This window comes from Apium graveolens, chromosome 3 (assembly GCF_009905375.1).
Source record: "Apium graveolens cultivar Ventura chromosome 3, ASM990537v1, whole genome shotgun sequence".
Classification (NCBI taxonomy): Eukaryota; Viridiplantae; Streptophyta; class Magnoliopsida; order Apiales; family Apiaceae; genus Apium; species Apium graveolens.
Genome location: NC_133649.1, coordinates 50181041 through 50202466, shown reverse-complemented (window position 1 = coordinate 50202466; position 21426 = coordinate 50181041). Strand labels below are relative to the sequence as shown.

General features: G+C 32.3%; 1 long non-coding RNA gene, 4 other non-coding genes and 1 pseudogene across 11 annotated transcripts; 1 reads left to right on the top strand and 5 right to left on the bottom strand.

Moving 5' to 3' along the window:
- Positions 1 to 1252: 1252 nt before the first annotated feature.
- On the top strand, positions 1253 to 12576 carry LOC141712265 (uncharacterized). 7 transcript variants are annotated; one of them, XR_012571564.1, is made up of 6 exons: positions 1253 to 1463; positions 1744 to 1927; positions 5808 to 6045; positions 8570 to 8813; positions 10782 to 11025; positions 12307 to 12576. It is a non-coding gene; the product is annotated as an uncharacterized LOC141712265 (long non-coding RNA). The 7 variants fall into 7 exon arrangements; XR_012571565.1 differs by having other exon boundaries at positions 1738 to 1927; XR_012571566.1 differs by having other exon boundaries at positions 1255 to 1463; positions 1813 to 1927.
- A 4423-nt stretch (positions 12577 to 16999) lies between these two features.
- LOC141715776 (U2 spliceosomal RNA) lies at positions 17000 to 17195 on the bottom strand. The gene has a single exon (XR_012572526.1). It is a non-coding gene; the product is annotated as a U2 spliceosomal RNA (small nuclear RNA).
- A 565-nt stretch (positions 17196 to 17760) lies between these two features.
- LOC141716376 (U2 spliceosomal RNA) lies at positions 17761 to 17954 on the bottom strand. Its single transcript, XR_012573088.1, has one exon. It is a non-coding gene; the product is annotated as a U2 spliceosomal RNA (small nuclear RNA).
- An 820-nt stretch (positions 17955 to 18774) lies between these two features.
- On the bottom strand, positions 18775 to 18954 carry LOC141715663 (U2 spliceosomal RNA; annotated as a pseudogene).
- A 576-nt stretch (positions 18955 to 19530) lies between these two features.
- LOC141715431 (U2 spliceosomal RNA) lies at positions 19531 to 19724 on the bottom strand. The gene has a single exon (XR_012572195.1). It is a non-coding gene; the product is annotated as a U2 spliceosomal RNA (small nuclear RNA).
- A 546-nt stretch (positions 19725 to 20270) lies between these two features.
- LOC141716147 (U2 spliceosomal RNA) lies at positions 20271 to 20465 on the bottom strand. Its single transcript, XR_012572867.1, has one exon. It is a non-coding gene; the product is annotated as a U2 spliceosomal RNA (small nuclear RNA).
- Between the last annotated feature and the right edge of the window lie 961 nt (positions 20466 to 21426).

Genomic DNA, 21426 nt, shown 5'->3' with positions numbered 1-21426 from the left:
AATTTCAAAAACTAACATTTTTCATTAAAATCAACTTTTATATTAACAGTAATGTATATTTTACATTATTATATATTATGTTTACAAGTAATAATGAAGTCAGTTATTCATTTTTTATCTTTTTAAATTGAGTAAGTTAATTGTAAGTTAGTAGAGAACTCAGTAATAATATAGACCACTACATATAGTTTATTTAAATAAAATTCAAAAAATTTGGTCTAACTCTGTATTCAACATAAATGTTAATTTTTAACTTTTTATTTATAAACATATCAACGACATTCTACATATTAAGTTTAATTGTTTCATTTTAAACGTACACTAACTACCATGTTTATATTTATTCATTAAATATAAATTATACAACACAAATAAGAATATATATATATATATTGCTTAATGAGGTATATTAGAAATGTTGTGTAATTTAATAATGTGTTGTATAAAAATGATACACATTAATAAACAATCAACTTGTATTTTCATATTCGTTAGACATTATATAATATTTATAAATAAGAAAAAACTAAAAATATTATAATTGTATACATAAAATAACTCTAGAACGTGCAGGGAGAGTATGAAACAGTCTTATATTTACGTGGCAGCAGCGACCGATATTGTGAACTTGTAATGGTCGGTCCAACGCTCCAAGGCTTTAGCATTTTCACATGCAATTATCTTAAGCCACTGATTTTACCCCACCCTTTCTTTTTCTTTCCTACCTCATGATGTTGGAAAGCAACGTCCAGCCTTGTAATTGTAATGCTGGGGGACACTACCACTACTCACTGGTACAATTTAGGCTCTGAAAATTTGTTGACTCGCGTTTCCTCTTAATTCACGTGCCCATATATAAAGTAGTGGCGGAAGTACTGCATTCAGTATTAAAATTTGGTCTTAAGTGAGATAATATTTTTTACTTGGAAATTGGGGATAATGTAAATACAGGGTTTATCGATATTAATTAATTGATTTATACCCAATCAACACGTTGCATTTGTAGTTGAGTATCCATTTGATACCTTTAACATTAATTTCTTTAAAAAATGTGTATAAATATAAATATAATAAATCAAAATAATTCTAATAAAATAATTTTATTTATTAACATAAGGACGCCATATCCCTCTTTTTACTTTAATTTTTTTAAAACTTTTTGGAATAAAATAATAAATAAATTTATTGACAGAAATCAATTTATAAGAAAATGCAAAATGAACTCAGAAGTGAAAGCAAGGCCCAGGCCCACGTAAAAACATCCGGAAAAAGTCCAGTTGCCCTCGTGGGTAGTTGAGAGAGTGCAAAACTCTCTTAAAGCTAAATGATTGCCTCCCTCATCTCCGGCAAGTTCTTCTTAATCGGCGGCCGGAAAATGCTTTAAACGCCACCGGAATTTTTTGAGACTATTATCAAAAGCTTCTGACATCGGGAAAGAGCAGATATTCTATCTCTGATATCAAGTATGTATATTCTTATACATCATCTTTGTGGTATTATACCATAATTTTATGCATAGTTAATCGTTTATTTTTTTTAATTGGTGTTGGATTGTATTTTATTAACGATTATATCATAGAGTTTACATGTTTTTTGTGTGGATATTTTTGTTGTTGTGTGTGTACAATTAAAAGCCTAAATCAATTAAAAGTCCGTCCCGCATCGTGATAATTGATAAACTAAAAAGTATTTATATTGAATTCTGTTAATTATAATAATTGAGGGAGTGTGGGGAAGGGGCAGCGGAACACTTGATGGCCCGGGCGACCCCTAACCTTGCTCCGGTTACATGGAGTTAAATTATGTATACAGGGTGATTCGCTCGGTGCACCCATTCATGTGACCCTCCGCTGCTATTGTGGACCTATTCATCCCCTTTCGACTGGTCTGAACGGTTGGCTCTTGTGCCTTAAATCCTGCCAGCCAGGTTCGGCACTCCCTCCACCTTTTTTGCCTTTTCCATTCTATTTTTACATGTTCCCCCAATTTTATATGGAGTTTTAATCAGTTTAGTATTATTTTTTTACATAAGAGGCTTTTTTGAAATTTAAAATCCGTAAGTTGCTTTTCCCAGGCTTGAGAGACGAATAGTAGAATTCTTTTAGCTCCTACCTCTCCATCATCAAACTCTATTAGACCATCTCCAACCCAACTCTAAAAACACGCCTTTACACCATTTTGGTGTAAAAAGTCTCTCCAACCCAACTTCAAAAATCACACCAAAATGGTGTGACACCAAAAGTTATACCAAATTTGGTGTGACACCAAAAATTATAGAATTTTCAAAATTCCAATACTACCCTTTTATTCTTTCACAAAAACATATCATTCCTTTTGTCCCCAAATACTTTAATACTCTTTTGTTATCTTTCTTTTATTTAAATTTTTTTTCTTTATAACTTATTAGTTTAATAAAATTTGAAGCAGATTTTGCACTAAGAAATGCTTTAACCGATCATTAATGGGAGGAATATGGAAATTCAAATGATTAATCACTAGTGTAATTTGAGTATGTATTAATAATAAACGTTTTTTATAAGTCTTTGTAAATTTTTTAAGTTGATTAATTATTTGCTAGTAGATAATTAGTATAAGTATATTAGAAAGAAAAAGAATATGCTTTTAGGATGAGAATTATCCCTTTTGGTGTAAATTTTGGTGTAGATGGGTTGGAGATGGTATAAGTTTTACACCAATTTGGTGTAAAAGTCACACCAAATTGGTGTAATGGGTTGGAGATGCTCTTAGCTGCTGCTTATATTGGTTGAATTGAAGCAGCTCTTCCATAGTGTGTGGAATATTTAAAAATATAGTGTGTGGAATATTTAAAAATAAGAGCTTTGGATAAAGAATAATTGTGGTCCTAATAAGCATAAAAGGAGGGAACTTTATACCTAGTTTTAACTAGTTTAGTATTATTTTTTTCAATTTTATTGTTTATTTGTTATACCTAGTAGTCATTAGATGTTTTCCGACATTACAATTTAAAATAAAATGAAATAAATAATCCTCGTCAAAATGCTACAGGCAGTTAGGGGTGAGCAGAAAACCACACAAACCGCAAAAACCTCCCGCACCGCACCAATCCGCACCGCAAAACGCGGTTTTTAATTTTCGTGGTGCGGTTGCGGTTTGAATTTTTAATAAACCGCGCGGTGCAGTGCGGATTGTGATTTTAAATTTCTGAAATGCGGTTCAAACCGCACCGCACCGCGATATTTAATATGTTATATATATATAATATACTTATATTTCATGATTCCATTTATTAAGTATGATTCCATTTAACATACTGGTAGTGCTTACTTAGTGATCATCTTATTTCTGCAAGATCAATTGTTATGTAGTGATCATCCTGTTTTTTTCTTCACAAACAATGAGACACGGGATACAAAGCCAACTATTTAATAGTGAACTCATTTAATTGCCGAACCAAACTTCTATGTTAAAACTTTATAGTGTGTAATTTCTAATTTGTATTATTGAAGAATATTGGCGACTTTGTTATATTATTCCGAAATTTAAATAAATTTAAATTTTGTATTTATTTCAATTTTTTCGAACTTATAAAGTATAAACCGCAGTGAACCACACCACACCGCACCGCATTTTCGTGGTGTGGTTTATGCGGTTTTTAGGGTACGCGGTGCAGGTGCGGTTTGGAAATTTGATCAAACCGCATGTGCGGTTTGGTTTGCGGTTAGAGGAAAAACCCGCACCGCCCGCACCGCGCTCACCCGGCAGTAGTCCGGCAGTAGTTAAAATGCTACATGCAGTGATGTCACATGTCAGACATAAGGCGCGGTTTGTTCTTTCTCTGTGGTGTTTTTTTTGTTTCATTTGCTTGGTTAAATGCTTTTAAATTTGCATCAGTTTTACTTTGGTGAGAATTATTTTATTCATTTTGCTTTGTGTTTCCCGTTGCTCTTGTTTGTACCTCCCCAGGGACCAGGGGTCATATGACATGATGACAATATGCCAGTTGGAAGTACTGTAAAGACTAAATTAAATTAGATTTTTCTATTTATTCTTTATGTTTAAATAGTTCATATAAAACTAATATATTAATGTATAAACTCAGAGCGAATCTAGCGAATAAAAATTCCTCTAGTCTTATTGTTCAAGATTATTGCAGGTAGCAAGGACTACTAGTTCAATTTAGGCATCTGTAGTTTACTCCTTATGAATGCTTGAGAGATAAAGAACGAAAATATGGTTGTTTGAGAACATAAGGATTCAGATTGGGGTCGAAATATACTATCTTTCTCATTTTGTCTGTTAGGGTATATGGGGAGTGGAGATGCACAATGGTCATGATTAGTTTTTCTTGTTTGTTTTTGCAAGAAATGTCCCCAATCTGAAGTACCTTAAAGACTGATTTAAATTAGATTTTTCTATTCGTTCTTCATGTTTAACTAGTTCATACTGTCAATTTTTAGTAGTTGGACTTGGGACAAAAAATATTTGACGATATAAGATATTTTTCAATTCATAAAATTATCAATCTTAGCATACTTGGAGATCTTAAAATGTTCTTCCCACTGTTATGTGATCTTATTCAATTGGCTTTATATGTTTAATTTATAAATTACCAGTCCTTGTCTTCCTGAGCGCATACTTAACCGTTTCTAATTAAAGATCATCGTATTTATTGTTCATAATTTACGCCTGTACTTGTATTTATAAACAATTATCTTATTTTTTACATTCCACGTCATTATGTTATAAACTATTATCTTATTTATATACAGTGATATGTATAATATATATTGCCGCAGTAGCGCTCACTGTTAACTTAATAACCTTTGCATGTGGAAGATATCGCTGAGACTAAAAATTATACCCTTGCAAATTTTTAAGTGGATATAACTTACAAACTTGTGGGGGATCACGCTGAAATGGCTAATCCGGGTTCGAATCCTGGCTTCGGCAATTTTTTTTGCTGAGTGTTGATTTTATGCCTGGGTTAATTGTATTATATTGTAATAAATTAAAGCTTAATATGATGTCCCACATCTTCAAAATTGGTAAATTTAATTATGTATATATTAAGTAATACTATTATACTAGATTTAGGGGAGTGCCCTTTCGACTGGTTGAAGGGTTGGCTCCTGTGCCTTAAATCCTGCCAGCCAGGTTCAGCACTCCCTCCACCCTTTTTTATTTATGCCCCACAAGCCACTAGTGTGTTTCCCGTGCTCAATTTTTTTCTCAAATCAATAATGCGCTCTCTTTTGTTTTATTCTGCAAATTGTGTACCAATTTACTTCAACTGTTTCTAGTATATGGAGCATAATTGCTCATATAGTTTACCAATACTGTTTCTTTTGCGTTTTCCATTCTATTTCCCCTCAAATTTATACGGAGTTTTAATAATTTTTCAATTTCATTTTTTTGTTTGTTATACCTAATAGTCATTAGATGTTTTCCGACATAGCAATTTAAAATAAAATGAAATAAATAAACCTAGTTAAAATGCTACATGCAGTGATGCACATGTCAGACATAAGGTGCGGTTTGTTCTTTATCTGTGGTGTTTTTTAGTTACATTTTCGTGGTTAAATGCTCTTAAATTTGCATCAATTTTACTTTGTTAGAATTATTTTGTTGATTTTGCTTTGTGTCTCCCGCTGCTCTTGTTTGTACCTCCCCAGGGACCAGGGGTGTAACACATGTATAAACTGTCAATTTTCGTAGTTGGACTTGGGTCAAAAAATATTTGATGAAATAAGATATTTTTCAATTCATAATATTATCAATCTGAGCATACTTGGAGATCTTAAAATTTTCTTCATTCTTGTTCGCAGGGGAAAATAAATTATGAACTACTCCGGAAAGATTTCAAATCAGGAAGCGGAAAATACATCATTTTCCGATCAGCTTCCAGTCTCGTCACTCTTTATAGCAAGCTTCGATACCTCTTATTTTTCGTCATTGTTTGGCGGTGGGCACAAGAAGGAAACAGCCCATGCACTGCAAGAACCTGCCTCTGATCGATTTCTTCTCTTCTCTCTTTAGCCTGCAGATTCAGACCTCCGGTGTCAAGTATGTGGATTCTGTCTTTATCTATCTGTTTCCTGCATCATATATATAAAGATTTTTGGAATTTTAATTTGTTTAGAACATGTGATTCTCCCTCTGCATCTGCTTATGTCTCTCCCACTGTTATGTGATCTCATTCGATTGGATTTTATATGTTTAATCTATAAATTGCCAGTCTCTATCTTCCAGAGCGTGTACTTGACCGTTTCTTATTAAAGATCATCTTATTTATTGTTCATAATTCACTCCTGTCCTTATATTTATTTAAACAATTATCTTATTTTTTACTTCCCACATCATTATGTTATAAAACTATTAACTTATTTATATACAGTTATATGTGTAATATATATTGCCGCAGTAGCACTCACTGTTGACTTAATAACCTTTGCATGTGGAAGATCATCGCTGAAACTAAATAAATAATACCCTTGCGAATTTACAAGTGGATGTAAATTACACACTTGTGGGAGGATCAACGCCGAAAAGGCTAATCCGGGTTCGAATCCCGGCTGCGGCAAATTTTTTATTACCTTGTAATCAGCTAATTTTATTAAATTCTGCAACAATTTGTATTTATGAATATAGATATGAGGGAGCGATGATTATATGCCAGGTTTAATTATATTATAATGTAATAAATTAAAGCTTAATATGTTGTCCACATCTTCAAAATTGGTAAATTTAATTATGTATATATTAAGTAATGCTAGTTATATTAAATTATGGGAGTGTTGGTAAGGGTTAGCGGAACACGTGATGGTACAGGTGACCCATGGTTGTCAAGTCGGCGACTAGTCGACATAGGAGAGAAAGTCGACACACGACTTGTTGAGTTTGGCGTCCATGGGCTTTACCCGGTACCGGCCCAAAACCCGACTTAAAAACCTACCCAAACTGAAAAGTTAGGGGTTTTTACAGTATAGATGGCTAATCTCTTTGGTAAGTCTTTCTTCCTCATCTCATCTCTCTTCGTTTCCAATCTTCTTCTTCATCTAATCTCTCTTCTTCTTCTCCAATTTTCCTTCTTCATCTCTTGACTTCTTCTCTCAGTTTTTTTGATTGTCACGTCGTTGAATATACATACAGTCTGATTGGATGCATATATACGTTTTCTGTTTACTTTTTATTTCAAAACTTTTTTTTACTCTTTATTTAAAAATTATTTTTTTTATCTCTACTCTTCTTCTCGTTCTCAATTTTTTCGTTTCTTTTATTATTATTATTATTATTATTATTATTATTTATTGATTATTCTTTTGCATATAAAATGATTTTGTTTTCAAATTTTAAATTTATTGGATTATTTTAAAACTTCACTTCAAATTTATTTTTCTTTTCCTTTTGTTATATCATTAAAAAATATCTATGTTATCAATATTTTACAACTTCAATGTTTTTTATTGTTTTTTAAAACAAGTTATCAATTTTATTAAAATTTAAAGACAATTTTGAATTTTATAAAGAATAAAACTCTCGTGTGAATCAATTTACACATTGCTTATCAAACTTTTACACAGTTTTTCTCTTATCAACTCTCCTGTGTATCACCTGGTTGTTCTCTTCCTTGCATACTGCTGTCTGTTGCACCTGTACACACACTGTTGCACCTGGAAAAAACTACACACCTGCAGCGCTAGTCTGCCACACTGCTAATCTGCTACACATACTATTTTGCATATGTTTTCACTCTGACTTGGGTACTTGAACTTACTATCAAATTATTATTATTTGTATTATGGAATTGATCTGTTAACTTATACTTTATACTATATATTGTAATTACTCTAAAATATATATGTCGACTTTTTACAACTAGTCAATTTGAATGTACTCGAGCGCCTAGGCTCGACTCGTCGACTTAACAACCTTGACCCTAACCTTGCTCCGGTTACATGGAGTGAAATTGTATGAACAGGTGATTCAACTAGTGAATACGTTCATGTGCCCCCCGCTACTATGTGGACCTATCGATCCCTTTCGACTGGTTGAAGGGTTGGCTCTTGTGCCTTAAATCCTGTCTGCCAGGTTCGGCACTCCCTCCACCGTTTTTATGTTTTCCATTCTATTTCCCCCCAAATTTATACGGAGTTTTAATAGTTTTCAATTATATTGTTTTGTTTGTTAGACCTAATAGTCATTAGATGTTTTCCGACGTAGCAATTTAAAATAAAATGAAATGAATAAACCTAGTTAAAATGCTACATGCAGTGATCCACATGTCAGACATAAGGCGCGATTTGTTCTTTATCTGTGGTGTTTTTTAGTTACATTTTTGTGGTTAAATGCTCTTAAATTTGCATCAATTTTACTTTGCTTAGAATTATTTTGTTGATTTTTCTTTGTGTCTCCCGCTGCTCTTAAGATTATTAATTTTTTGTGGTGTAACACAGTGTATAAACTGTTAATTTTCGTAGTTGGACTTGGGTCAAAAAATATTTGATGAAATAAGATATTTTTCAATTCATAAAATTAATAATCTTAGCATACTTAGAGATCTTAAAATTTTCTTCATTCTTGTTCGCAGGCGCTGGGGAAAATAAATTATCAACTACTCCGGAAAGATTTCAAATCAGGAGGCGGAAAATACATCATTTTCCGATCAGCTTCCAGTCTCGTCACTCTTTATAGCAAGCTTCGATACCTCTTTTTTTTCGTCATTTTTTGGCGGTGGGCACAAGAAGGAAACAGCCCATGCACTGCAAGAACCTTCCTCTGATCGATTTCTTCTCTTCTCTCTTCAGCATGCAGATTCAGACCTCCGGTGTCAAGTATGTGGATTCTGACTTTATCTATCTGTTTCCTGCATCATATATATAAAGATTTTTGGAATTTTAATTTGTTTAGAACATGTGATTCTCCCTCTGCATCTGCTTATGTCTCTCCCACTGTTATGTGATCTCATTCGATTGGATTTTATATGTTTAATCTATAAATTACCAGTCCCCTATCTTCCTGAGTGTGTACTTAACCGTTTCTCATTAAAGATCATCTTATTTATTGTTCATAATTCTAGTCTGTCGTAAATATTTATAAACAATTATCTTATTTTTTACGTCCCACATCATTATGTTATAAAACTATTTACTTATTTATATACAGTGATATGTGTAATATATATTGCCGCAGTAGCACTCACTGTTGACTTAATAACCTTTGCATGTGGAAGATCATCGCTGAAACTAAATAAATAATACCCTTGCGAATTTACAAGTGGATATAAATTACACACTTGTGGGAGGATCAACGCTGAAACGGCTAATCCGGGTTCGAATCCCGGCTGCGGCAATTTTTTTATTACCTTGTAATCAGCTAATTTTATTAAATTCTGCAACAATTTGTATTTATGAATATAGATATGAGGGAGCGATGATTATATGCCAGGTTTAATTATATTATAATGTAATAAATTAAAGCTTAATATGTTGTCCCACATCATCAAAATTGGTAAATTTAATTATGTATATATTAAGTAATGCTAGTTATGTTAAATTGAAGGGGTGTGGGTAAGGGGTAGCGGAACACGTGATGGCCCAGGTGACCCTAACCTTGCTCCGGTGTTACATGGAGTCAAATTGTATGAACTGGTGAAACCGTTCATGTGCCCCCCGCTACTATGTGGACCTAACGATCCCTTTCGACTGGTTGAAGGGTTGGCTCTTGTGCCGTAAATCCTGCCAGCCAGGTTCGGCACTCCTTCCACCTTTTTTGCGTTTTCCATTGTATTTCCCCCCAAATTTATACAGAGTTTTAATAGTTTTTCAATTTTATTGTTTTGTTTGTTATACCTAATAGTCATTAGATGTTTTCCGACATAGCAATTTAAAATAAAATGAGATAAATAAACCTTGTTAAAATGCTACAGGCAGTGATGTACATGTCAGACATAAGGCGCGGTTTGTTCTTTCTCTGTGGTGTTTTTTTGTTACATTTGCTTGGTTAAGTGCTCTTAAATTTGCATCAATTTTACTTTTGTGAAAATTATTTTATTGATTTTGCTTTGTGTCTCCCGCTGCTCTTGTTTGTACCTTCCCAGGGACCAGGGGTCTATACAGTAAATTGGGACCAGGGGTCAATACAGTAAATTGGTTCTGGGTAGACATGTTCACATGACATGATGACAATATGCCAATTGGAAGTACTTTAAAGACTAATTTAACTTAGATTTTTCTATTTATTCTTTATGTTTAACTAGTTCATATAAAAATAATATATTAATGTGTATAAACTCAGAGCTGATCTAGCGATTTTTTTTTCTCTAGTGTTATTTGTCAAGATTATTGCGGGTAGCAAGGACTACTATTTCAACTTAGGCATCTGTTGTTTACTCTTTATGAATGCTTGAGAGATGAAGAGCGAAAATATGGTTGTTTTAGAACCGAAGGATTGGGGTTGAGATATACATCGTTCTCATTTTGTCGTTCTCATTTTGTCTGAGATGATTTCTGTTGGGGTAAATGGGGAGTGGAGATGCACAATGGTCATGATTAGTTTTTCTTGTTTGTTTTTGCAAGAAATGTCCCCAATTGGAAGTACTGTAAAGACTAATTTAGATTAGATTTTTCTATCTGTTCTTTATCTTTAACTAGTTCTTATAAAACTAATATGTGAAACTGTCAATTTTAGTAGTTGGACTTGGGACAGAAAATATTTGATGAAATAAAATATTTTTCAATTTATAAAATTATCAATCTTAGCATACTTGGAGATCTTAAATTGTTCTTCACTCTTGTTCGCAGGTGGAGGGGAAAATAAATTATCAACTACTCCGGAAAGATTTCAAATCAGGAGGCAGAAAATACGTCAGTTGCCGATCAGCTTTCAGTCTCGTCACTGTATAGCAAGCTTCAAAACCTCTTATTTTTTGTCATTGTTTGGCGGTGGCCTTGAGATGGAAACAGCTCATGCACTGCAAGAACGTGCCTCTGTGATCGATTTCTTCTCTTCTCTCTTCAGCCTGCAGATTCAGATCTCTGGTGTCAAGTATGTAGATTCTGACTTTATCTTTCGGTTTCCTGCATCATATATATAAAGATTTTTGGAATTTTAATTTGTTTAGAACATGTGATTCTCCCTCTGCATCTGCATCTGCTTATGTCTCTCCCACTGTTATGTAATCTCATTCGATTGGATTTTATATGTTTAATCTATTAATTACCAGTCCTTATCTTCGTGAGCGTGTACTTGACCGTTTCTTATTAAATATCATCTTATTTATTGTTCTTAATTCATTCCTGTCCTTGTATTTATAGATATGAGGGAGCGATGATTATATGCCAGGGTTAATTATATTATAATGTAATAAATTAGAGCTTAATATGATGTCCCACATCTTCAAAATCGGTAAATTTAATTGGTATATATTTTTTATGCTAATTATATTAAATTGAGGGAGTGCGGGTAAGGGGTAGCGGAATATGTGATGGCCCAGGTGACCCTAACCTTGCTCCGATTACATGGCGTCAAATTGTATGAACAGATGATTCAGCTGGTGAATCCGTTTATGTGCACCCCTGCTAGCCTATGTGGACCTATAGATCCCTTTCGACTGGTTGAAGGGTTGGCGCTTGCGCCTTAAATCCTGCCAGCCAGGTTCGGCACTCCCTCCACCCTTTTTTATTTATGGCCGGCTTGCGTGTTTTCCGTGTTCATTTTTTTTCCAAATCAGTCTTTTATTTTATTCTGCAAACCGTGTAGATGGAGCTCAATTGTTCATATAGTTTAGCAATATTTTATTAGGGTTTTTTACGAAACTCGTGACTGTTTCAAAGTTTCCTCTAGTGTTGAGATTATTTTAGTAGCAAGGACTTTCTATTTCAACTATATGTACATTATCTGGGTTTTTTTTTTCAAATATCGTGACTGCTTATCAGTGGTTGGAGATTATATCTACATCCATATGTATGTGTGTATAATTGTATATTTTCAGTGATGGTAGATGTAGTTCTGAAATTTTTATTTGTTTAGGACAAGTTTCTCCGAATTTGCTTATGTAGTTTGTGTCTCCTTCTGTCATGTGATCCCTTTGACTGGCTTGTAAATTTTGTGTCTCCCTGTAAATGTTTCTATCTGTTCTCTTTTTTAAATGTCTAAGTTTATGATTTTATATCAGTATTACTTACGAATACCTAATAAGAATTATTTCGAAGTTATTCCTCAGTTTAAAATTTGTCTGGCTACATATTTAAGTATCAGCCTTTGTGCCAACTCAAATTCCTTCATGACGATTTTTATTGGCTGTTATAATTTGCTCTCTCGGGTTAGGTTCCATTCTTTGCTTGCCGATGTGCTAAAAATCCCGGTGCATCCTGATTCCTGGGCTCATCACTTGTCCGAGAGTACTGGGACGAAACGAACTCAGCTCTTGGGTATTTCGGCTTTGAGACTTGCCAAAAATAAGTCATGTTGTAATACAATCCTATATTTTTTTGATTATTAGCAAATTTTGATTTATGTATTCAAGCACCCCATATCGCACATGGATATGTTACGTATATTAATAAATTATAAATGAATTACGTCCTTGATAAAATATTTTGAAGTAGTACATGTGTTCAGGGCTAGCCGATTTTTATTTGTTCATCCAACATTAAAACACAAGATTAAAAAAAATATGTAATGCGACCGGTGTGGGACAAGGCGCTTTTAATTCCACTGTTATTATATATTCCCTCCGTCCCAACCATTTGTTTACATTTGGTTTGGGCACGGAGGTTAAGAAAAATGAAAAAGTAGTAATGGAAAGTTTAAAAAGTGAGTAAAGTGGTGGAACCAATTAATATTTTATATATAAAGTGAATATAGTGGAGATAAGTAGCGATTGAATTTACTTTTTGTATTATAAAAACTTTACTACTTTTGGAAAATTTTGAAATGTAAAGAATTGGAAAGGATATCCAAAAAAAGAAAGTGTAAAGAAATGATTGGAATGAAGAGAGTAATAATAAAACTTAGAGCGCGCTAATCATAACTAGATATAATCTTTACTTATGGCGATGTGGTACACCTTAAATACATGAAGGCACGCGCTGGACTCGTTAGAAATCTTTCGTTTTTATTTTTTATTTCTTAATTTCTTTTTTTTTTTAAAGAAAAAACGTTTTACTTTTTAATTAGCCTGATGAAGTTATGTGACAAAAAACCACTTGTGAATAATTTTCACAGGTCACAATGACTTATGTTATGTGGATGTATTTGTAACCGCATTTTCACAATAATTTATATCACGCGAGTATACGTGTAAACCATATTTTAAATATTAAATTGATAAACATTCATTCTAGATATTTATTATTTATACATAAAATGTGACTCTTGCATTTATGCATCGTGTAATGCGAGACAAAGTATAAAATAGTAGTGTCACTAGTAGATTAACCTTTCTTCACAGGTTCTCAATAAACATGTCATGAAAAAACGATTAGTGCTTTTATGAAGGGGGCTCTAGCAAGTTATTATATTGTTTATTATGTTAACTCCAACAATCCTTTATATTTGCTTTATATTTAGATTTTAGAGAAAATTGGGCATGACATTGATTTCAGATATCTTATCTAAGATTATAATATCTTTCCATATAAATAATTGATGACATTTTTATAATAATTAAATTTGCTCCCATGTATTTATAAAAATAACCCCTTGTGTATTTGTCCTAACCTCTGTTGTTACCTATCTATATTTAATATTTTAACTCTACTATAAAAAAAACTAGATTAGGTCCCGGACAGCTATTTTATATTTATTTTATTTAAATTAACATAAAAAAATTATTAGTATAGATTTTATGCACATAATATATTTTAAGTTGATTTAATTAATTTAAATAGTATTATTGACATATTCGAGCTTTTTTCAAATAGATTTAATGAAAATCTTAAATATTTAGTAACCATGATATGTAAAATAAATAGTATATACACTTATTAAAAATTGTAATAAATATATTTTGACAATATAAATCTTAAATAAATTATCTTAATAAATATTATTGATTAAAGATAAGAAATTGTGAAATTAATAGTAGAGAAAAAAGGAAAGAAAATCAGGGAAAAGAATTTTTTTTTTTTAAGAAAATTAATATATTTAAGTGTTGAGTAATTTAAATTAAAATACTCATGAAAGCCAATATTTTGAGATATGGTAAAAAGAGAGAATTATTGAAATTAGAGAAATGGATAGGATGGACTAATGGAGAATTAGTGAAAATATGAATGGAAGAAAAAATTGGGAGGAACGAGATCTAGTGGAAATAGATGAAAATGTATTTAATACAATACAATTAATAATTCTGAAGAATAATAAAAAGGAGAAAATGATACGTGTTCTCTTTAAAGAAGAGAATGCCAAGTGTACTTTTTTAAATAAGATTAGAATTTAAGTAGTGAAAAAATATGGGGGAAATCACGCTCCTGAATTTAAAAATAGAGAGAAGAGAGAAGCATTTTTTCTAAAAAGACAAAACTCTTTACTTATAATTAACTTGGCGAAGTTATGTGACCAAAAACCACATGCATTTAATAAGTCATTGTAAAAAATCTTCACAGGTCACAAGGACTAATGTCATGTAGATGTATATGTAACCTTCATTTTCATAATGTTTTGTATCATGTGGGGTGTATATGTAAATCGTATTTTAAATATTAAACTAATGAACATTAATTTCAGATATTTATTATTTATACATAAAACGAAACTCTTGCATTTCTGCATCGTGCAATGCGAGACAAGTATAAAGCAGTAGTGTCCCTAGTAAATTAACCTTTCTTCACGGATTCTCAATAAACATGTCATGAAGAGAAACAATTAGTGCTTTTTATGAAGGGGGCTTTAACAAGTTATAATATTGTTTAGTGTGTTAATTCCAACAATTCTTTATATTTGCTCTATATTTATATTTTAAAGAAAATTGGGCATGAGATTTACCTCGATTATTATAAATGTTCGATAATATTTTTTTAATAATTAAATCTGCTTCCATGCATTTATAAAAATAACCCCTTATTTGTAGTGTATTTGTTTTAACCTCCGTTGTTACCTGAGGTGATATCACGGTCAGCTATCTATATATTTTATATTTTAACTCTACTATAATAAAAATTAGATTAGGACCCGTGTAAATTGCCCGGCTTGAGAGTATAGCATTCTCTTGTAATCTCTTACGCACTAAGATTCTTATCTCAAAATAAGTGATTTTTCTAGTTTTCATGTATTATTGAGCAAGTGAATTTTTCAATGTTAGAGCAAAAATTTAAGAATGTACTAAAATATTATACTAAACTATAATTTGAAGCTTCTTGGACAAATAAATTATCCACCAACATCTTAGGGGTGCCATTCATTAATACATCAATCACAATTTACATGTCTCAGTTTTAAGACAATAATACACATGTCCCATATCGTTTCTTTCAATATTTTTTACACATCATTCTCCGTTCGCTCTTATTATAATTCAAATATATTAATGTTTCAATAATAAGGCACAAGAAACTTACGCTGCTCTTATGGTACATTGGATCTTCGGTCCATGGGACCCAGGGGTGACAAGATAATACGAGATATATATCACGCAATAGAATACTTAGTTTAATTCAACCTATACCAGACATATATCACACAAGAATATTTAGTTTAGTTCGACCTTTATTAGAGATAGTTGTGTAATATTTTTCAAACAAACATTTATATAAAGGTAAAATTGGTTTATGTGCAATTCTCTAAAAAATTAATTAAAATAAACCGGAATAGTTAAAAGCGCAACCATTCACGTTTTTGGTAAGTACTCCCTCCCTTTGAAAGTAACTGTCCACATTTGAAAAAAATTGTTTCAAAATTCATCCGTTACATGATTGTGGTGAGTTCATGAGATACTTTTTACTATAACATCTGTAGCCAGTTCAAACACTAATTAATAAACATTACAAGCCCTAATTTATACATTACAAGCATCCCTTACTTGGTTGTTGTGAGTTTCAAAATAGTCTGTCGCTACACTAATTTATACATTAAACATCTGTAGCCAGTTTCTCTACTTACATGACATAACTCTATCTCTTAGGTTGTAGCTAAAGCAGCTCATTCCAGGCCTTACAACTGGTCCAATACCTTCACCAAGGAAGAGTGGTGACTATGAGACTTTGTTAACATGACAAGAAAAAATGTTGGCATACCGTTACCGCGACACTGGAACATTTTTATTTCGGAGGGCGGGCTTGATAAACCTAGTCATGATCAAAACTATATTTAAAATCTTACATTGAGTAAAATATTGCTGATGAACTTGCTAGCATAACTTATTGTTTAGACCATCTTCGTCGAATGACCAAGAAAATCTGGATGCAAGACATGAACAAATATTCTGGGAACGGATCAACTTTGGTACTGAACGGATCAACCACCAATTTTGTTCAGCACTGAACACATTAAAATAAGGTTGTTGAGGTACGCTTGACCTTTGCAGTAGTGCAGTACGTGGGCAACACTTGAAGACTGCAATAACATGCTAGTTGAAATAACATTTAACACTATCCATACAGCCAGATATCATACTTATAAGAACATATACTATAATTAAACTTATAAGAACAAATACTACACTCAATCTTAGCAAGCAACAAATGTACGAACAAAAGGCACAAATATGAAAGAACATAATACTGTAAATTAAGATGCAACAAATCACATACATCCCAACAAAAATCCCTCATTAAAGTGAATTTATACAGCTAGAAAAGGGATCTTATTAAAAGAAAACAGTTCTTTGTTAATATCTAATTCATTAGAACATAAGGTTAATGCACTTTAAATATGTCTTCTCATGTTTACGCAATAGTAATACATTCATAAAATATTACAAAACAAGTACCAACAACAAAATATGTTTGAACATAAAATATTACAAAACAAGTACCAACAACAAAATATGTTTGAACGCTAAAAAATTGAGATATGATTGGTGGGGTGCACCGGGCCTTTTCAACAGTGCAGTACATGGGAAACGCTTTAGGAATCCTATAGCAAGCTATTGCGAAAATCCCCCCCTTAAAAAATAATATCTAATATCACATTAAACACATAGCCCACATATCATATATTAAACAGATAATAACACATCCTACTATGAATCTTAGCCTTTTAGGCTATCAAGGGTTTTAAATGTTTGTCCCAGACCATTATTTATACATAAAACGGAACTCATGCGTGTGTTTCTGCACCTTGCAGTGTGGGACAAGCATAAAAAACTATTTTCACTACTAAATCAACTTTTTGTTAACCGGTTCTCAACAAACAAAAATTACATGGAACCAAACCAGGGCTCTTAAGTTTAAGATATTCGTGCATAAATTCCTATATAATTTATATTATAAAAATATATTCGATTTAATTGATGGTGTAGTTAAGATAGCAACCAACCTGTCAAGTTATCAATCTTGCTTGTATTTTTTTAATCATGATTTTTGGGTTATCAAAGCCCTACAACAAATAACATAAATCCCGACAAAAAGACCTCATTTGAGTGAATTCATACAACTAGCAAAGGGCTGTTATTAAAAGAAAACGGTTCCTTGTTAATATCTAATTTATTAAAATATAAAGTTAGTGCACCTTAAATATACGTCTTCTCATGCTTACACAATAGTAATACATTCAGAAAATATTACAAAACAAGTATCAACAACAAAAAATTTTGAATGCTAAATTTTTTTGATATGATTGGTGGGGTGCGTCGGACCTTTGCAGCAGTGGAGTGCATGGCCAACGCTTTAGGACTCCAAAAGCAAGCTATTAAGAAAATCCTCCCCTTAAAAAATAATTTAATATCACGTGGACATATAGCCCACATATCAGATATTAAACCGATGAGAACAAATAATACACTCAATCTTAGCCTTTTAGGCTATCGAGGGTTTTAAATTTTCATCCCATACCATCATTTATACATAAAACGGACGCATCTTGCAGTGTGGGACTAGCACAAAAACGAATTTTCACTACTAAATCAACTTTTCGTTAATCGGTGCTCAACAAACAAAAACTACTGGAAACAAACAAGGCTCTTATGAATTGGACTTTGGTGCATATATTACTATATAATATATTTTATAAAACTCAATTCGATTTACTTAATGGTGTAGTTAAGATAGCAACCAACCAATCAAGTTATTAATCTTGCTTGTATTTTTTTTAATCATGGTTTTGGGTAGCAAAGCCCTACATGTAGTGATTTTAGCAAATCATATAAATCCTGACAAAAAGGCCTCATTAAAGTAAATTTATACAGTTGGCAAAGTGCTCATCTTAAAAGAAAATGGCTCCTTGTTAATATCTAATTTATTTTTATTAGAAAATAAAGCCAGTGCACTTTAAATATGCGCCTTCTTAATCTTAAGCGATAGTAATATATTCTAGAAAATATTATAAAACAAGTACTCCCTCTATTTTTTACTTGTCGCTTTGATTGTTGCACACATGTCAATCTGCTTTGACCGGCTAGTTAGAAATATAATTTTAAATATTTCTTTTTCGTAAATTAAAATATAAGTTATCTAATTTTATATACAAAATGAAAATTTTACAAACGATAATTTTCACTAGCCGGTCAAAACATGTTAAAAGTGCAAAGGTCAAAGCGACAAATTAAAAAAACAGAGGGAGTATAAACAACAATATATGTGAACGCTAAAAAATTGAGATATGATTGGTTGGGTGCGCCAAATTGATATATGATTGGTGAGGTGCGCCAGCTGCCTTTGCAGTAGTGCAGTGCATGGGCAACGCTTCAGGACTCCAATAGCAAGCTATTGAGAAAATCCTCCCCTTACAAAAATAATTTAATAACACGTAGCCCACATATCATATATTAAACTGTTAAAAACAGATACTATACTCAATCCTAGACAAGGATTTTAAATATTCGTCACAGACCATTATTTATACATTACATGGAATTCGTATGTTACTGCATCTTGCAATGTGGGACAAGCACAAAAAAGTACTTTCACTACTAAATCAACTTTTTGTTAACCGGTGCTCAACAAACAAAAACTATGTGGAAACAAACAAGGACGCTTATGTATAGGATTTTGGTGCATAAATTACTTTATAATTTATATTATATAAGTCAATTCGATTTAATTAATAGTGCAGTTAAGATAGCAACCAACCAGTCATGTTACCAATTCTTTTTGTATTTTTTTAATCATGGTTTTGGATAGCAAAGCCCTACATGTTTACATGTAGTGATTTTAGCAAATCACATAAATCCCGACAAAAAGATCTCATTAGATTGAATTTGTACAACCGGAAAAGGGGGCTTATTAAAAGAAAATGGTACCTTGCTAATATCTAATTTATTGGAACATAAAGTTAGTGCACTATAAATATGTGCCTTCTCATGTTTACGCAATAGTAATATTTTCAGAAAATATTACGAAAGAAGTATCAACAACACAATATGTTAAACAATAAAAATTTGAGATATGATTGGTGGGGTGCATCAGGCCTTCGCAGTAGTGTAATGCATGGGCAACACTTTAGGACTCTAATAGCCAGCTATTGTAAAATCTTCCCCTTAAAAAAATTAATTTAATATCATGTGGACACCTAACCCACATATCACATATTAAACTGACAAAAATAGATACTACACTCAATTTTAGCCTTTTAGGCTATCGAGGGTTTTAACCGTCTGCCGCATACCTTTATTTATTCAAAACGGAAATCTTGCTTTTTTGCATCTCACAATGCGGGACAAGGACAAAATAGTACTTGAACTAATAAAATCAGCTTTTCATTCCTAGGTGCTCAACTAACACAAACTCTGTGAAGACATACTAGGCATTTTATGTTATGTATAGGACTTTAGTTTTAGTGTATAATTATATGATTTACATCATTAAAGTTAATTCGGTTAATGTTATGGTGTATTTAAGAAAACAACCAACCAGTTTCTTGGTCAGGTTATCAATTTTGTTTTATATAATTTTTTTATGTTGGTTTTAGGTATTTTGCAAATTCCTACCTATAGTGTTTTCAGCGATTCAAATCCACCCCCAACCAAACCACCTCACTACAATGAATTTAAACAGCTGGTAAAGGCATCTTATTGATGAAAATGGTTCCTATAGAAGTTCATAACTATCTTTATTAGAATTTAGAATGATTTAGCATTGTCCCTCTTAATGCTTACTCATTAGTACTATATTCAGAAGATTAAAATATGATTGATGGGGTGCGCCAGGCCTTTGCAGCAGTGCACTGCACAGACAACGCTAAAAGACTCCAATAGCAAGTTATTGAAAAAATCCTCCCCTTAAAAAATTAATTTAATATCACGTGGACACGTAGCCCACATATCAGATATTAAACTGATAAGAACATATACTACATTCAATCTTAGCCTTTTAGGCTATCGAGGGTTTTAAATGTTCTTCCTAGACATTTATTTATACAAAACAGTGCTTGTACTTTGCTGCATCTAGTAATGTGGGAGTGGGACAATAAAAAAATTAATTTCACTGTTAAGTTAGTTATACAGAGTCAAGTTATAGAAAACAGTAGTGGATAACAAACCACAAGCACAAAATCGTGCTCACCGATTAATCATAACTAGAGTTCCTAAACCAAAGATCCTAACCAAACTTACTCAAATATATGTGAGATAAATTGGAAGTTATTTGAAGAACAGAAAGAAAATTCATACTCTATCATGTTTGTGGCAACTGGAAAGAAAGCATATTAAATGAGGCCTAAGCAAAATAGCATATTTATAGCGAAAACTGCAGTAAAGTCACTACAAATAATGTCCATAAAAGCGGCCAACTAGTAAAACAAAGAGCAATTCAATCAGGTATACCATGGATCAACAAGCATGGTTCATTATCAACAAGAGAAGTTAAAAGGTTTTCCTGACCTCTTTATAGATTCTGATTATTAATCTTCACAGTTCAGAAGACGATTGTTTCTTCATACCAGCTATTCCAGATTTCCAGATAGGGAAACTGAACCCAAGCGCGGAAGCATCCCTTATTGGTTGTGGTGAGTTCATGAGATATTTTTTACTATAACAAAGTAAGTCCTGTTGACAAAAACCTTGGCCTTCCTGATTTCATCAAACAATCCTGAAAAAACAAGCCATACAACGGACTTTTCTCACATGCAGAGATGGTCTGAGTGCAACTCCGTAGTCAAAGGAGTACTGGCATCAGGTGTGAAAAGTGAAAAATAAAAATAAAAATTCGAAGCACTCTACTCCTCCCATTCTGCCGCTTCTAAAGGAAAACTGAAAAGAGCACATAAGGGTAAATAAGTGACACAAAGAAAATAGTCTTTTGCTACACTAATTTATACATTACAACATTTGTAACTAGTTTCTCTACTTAC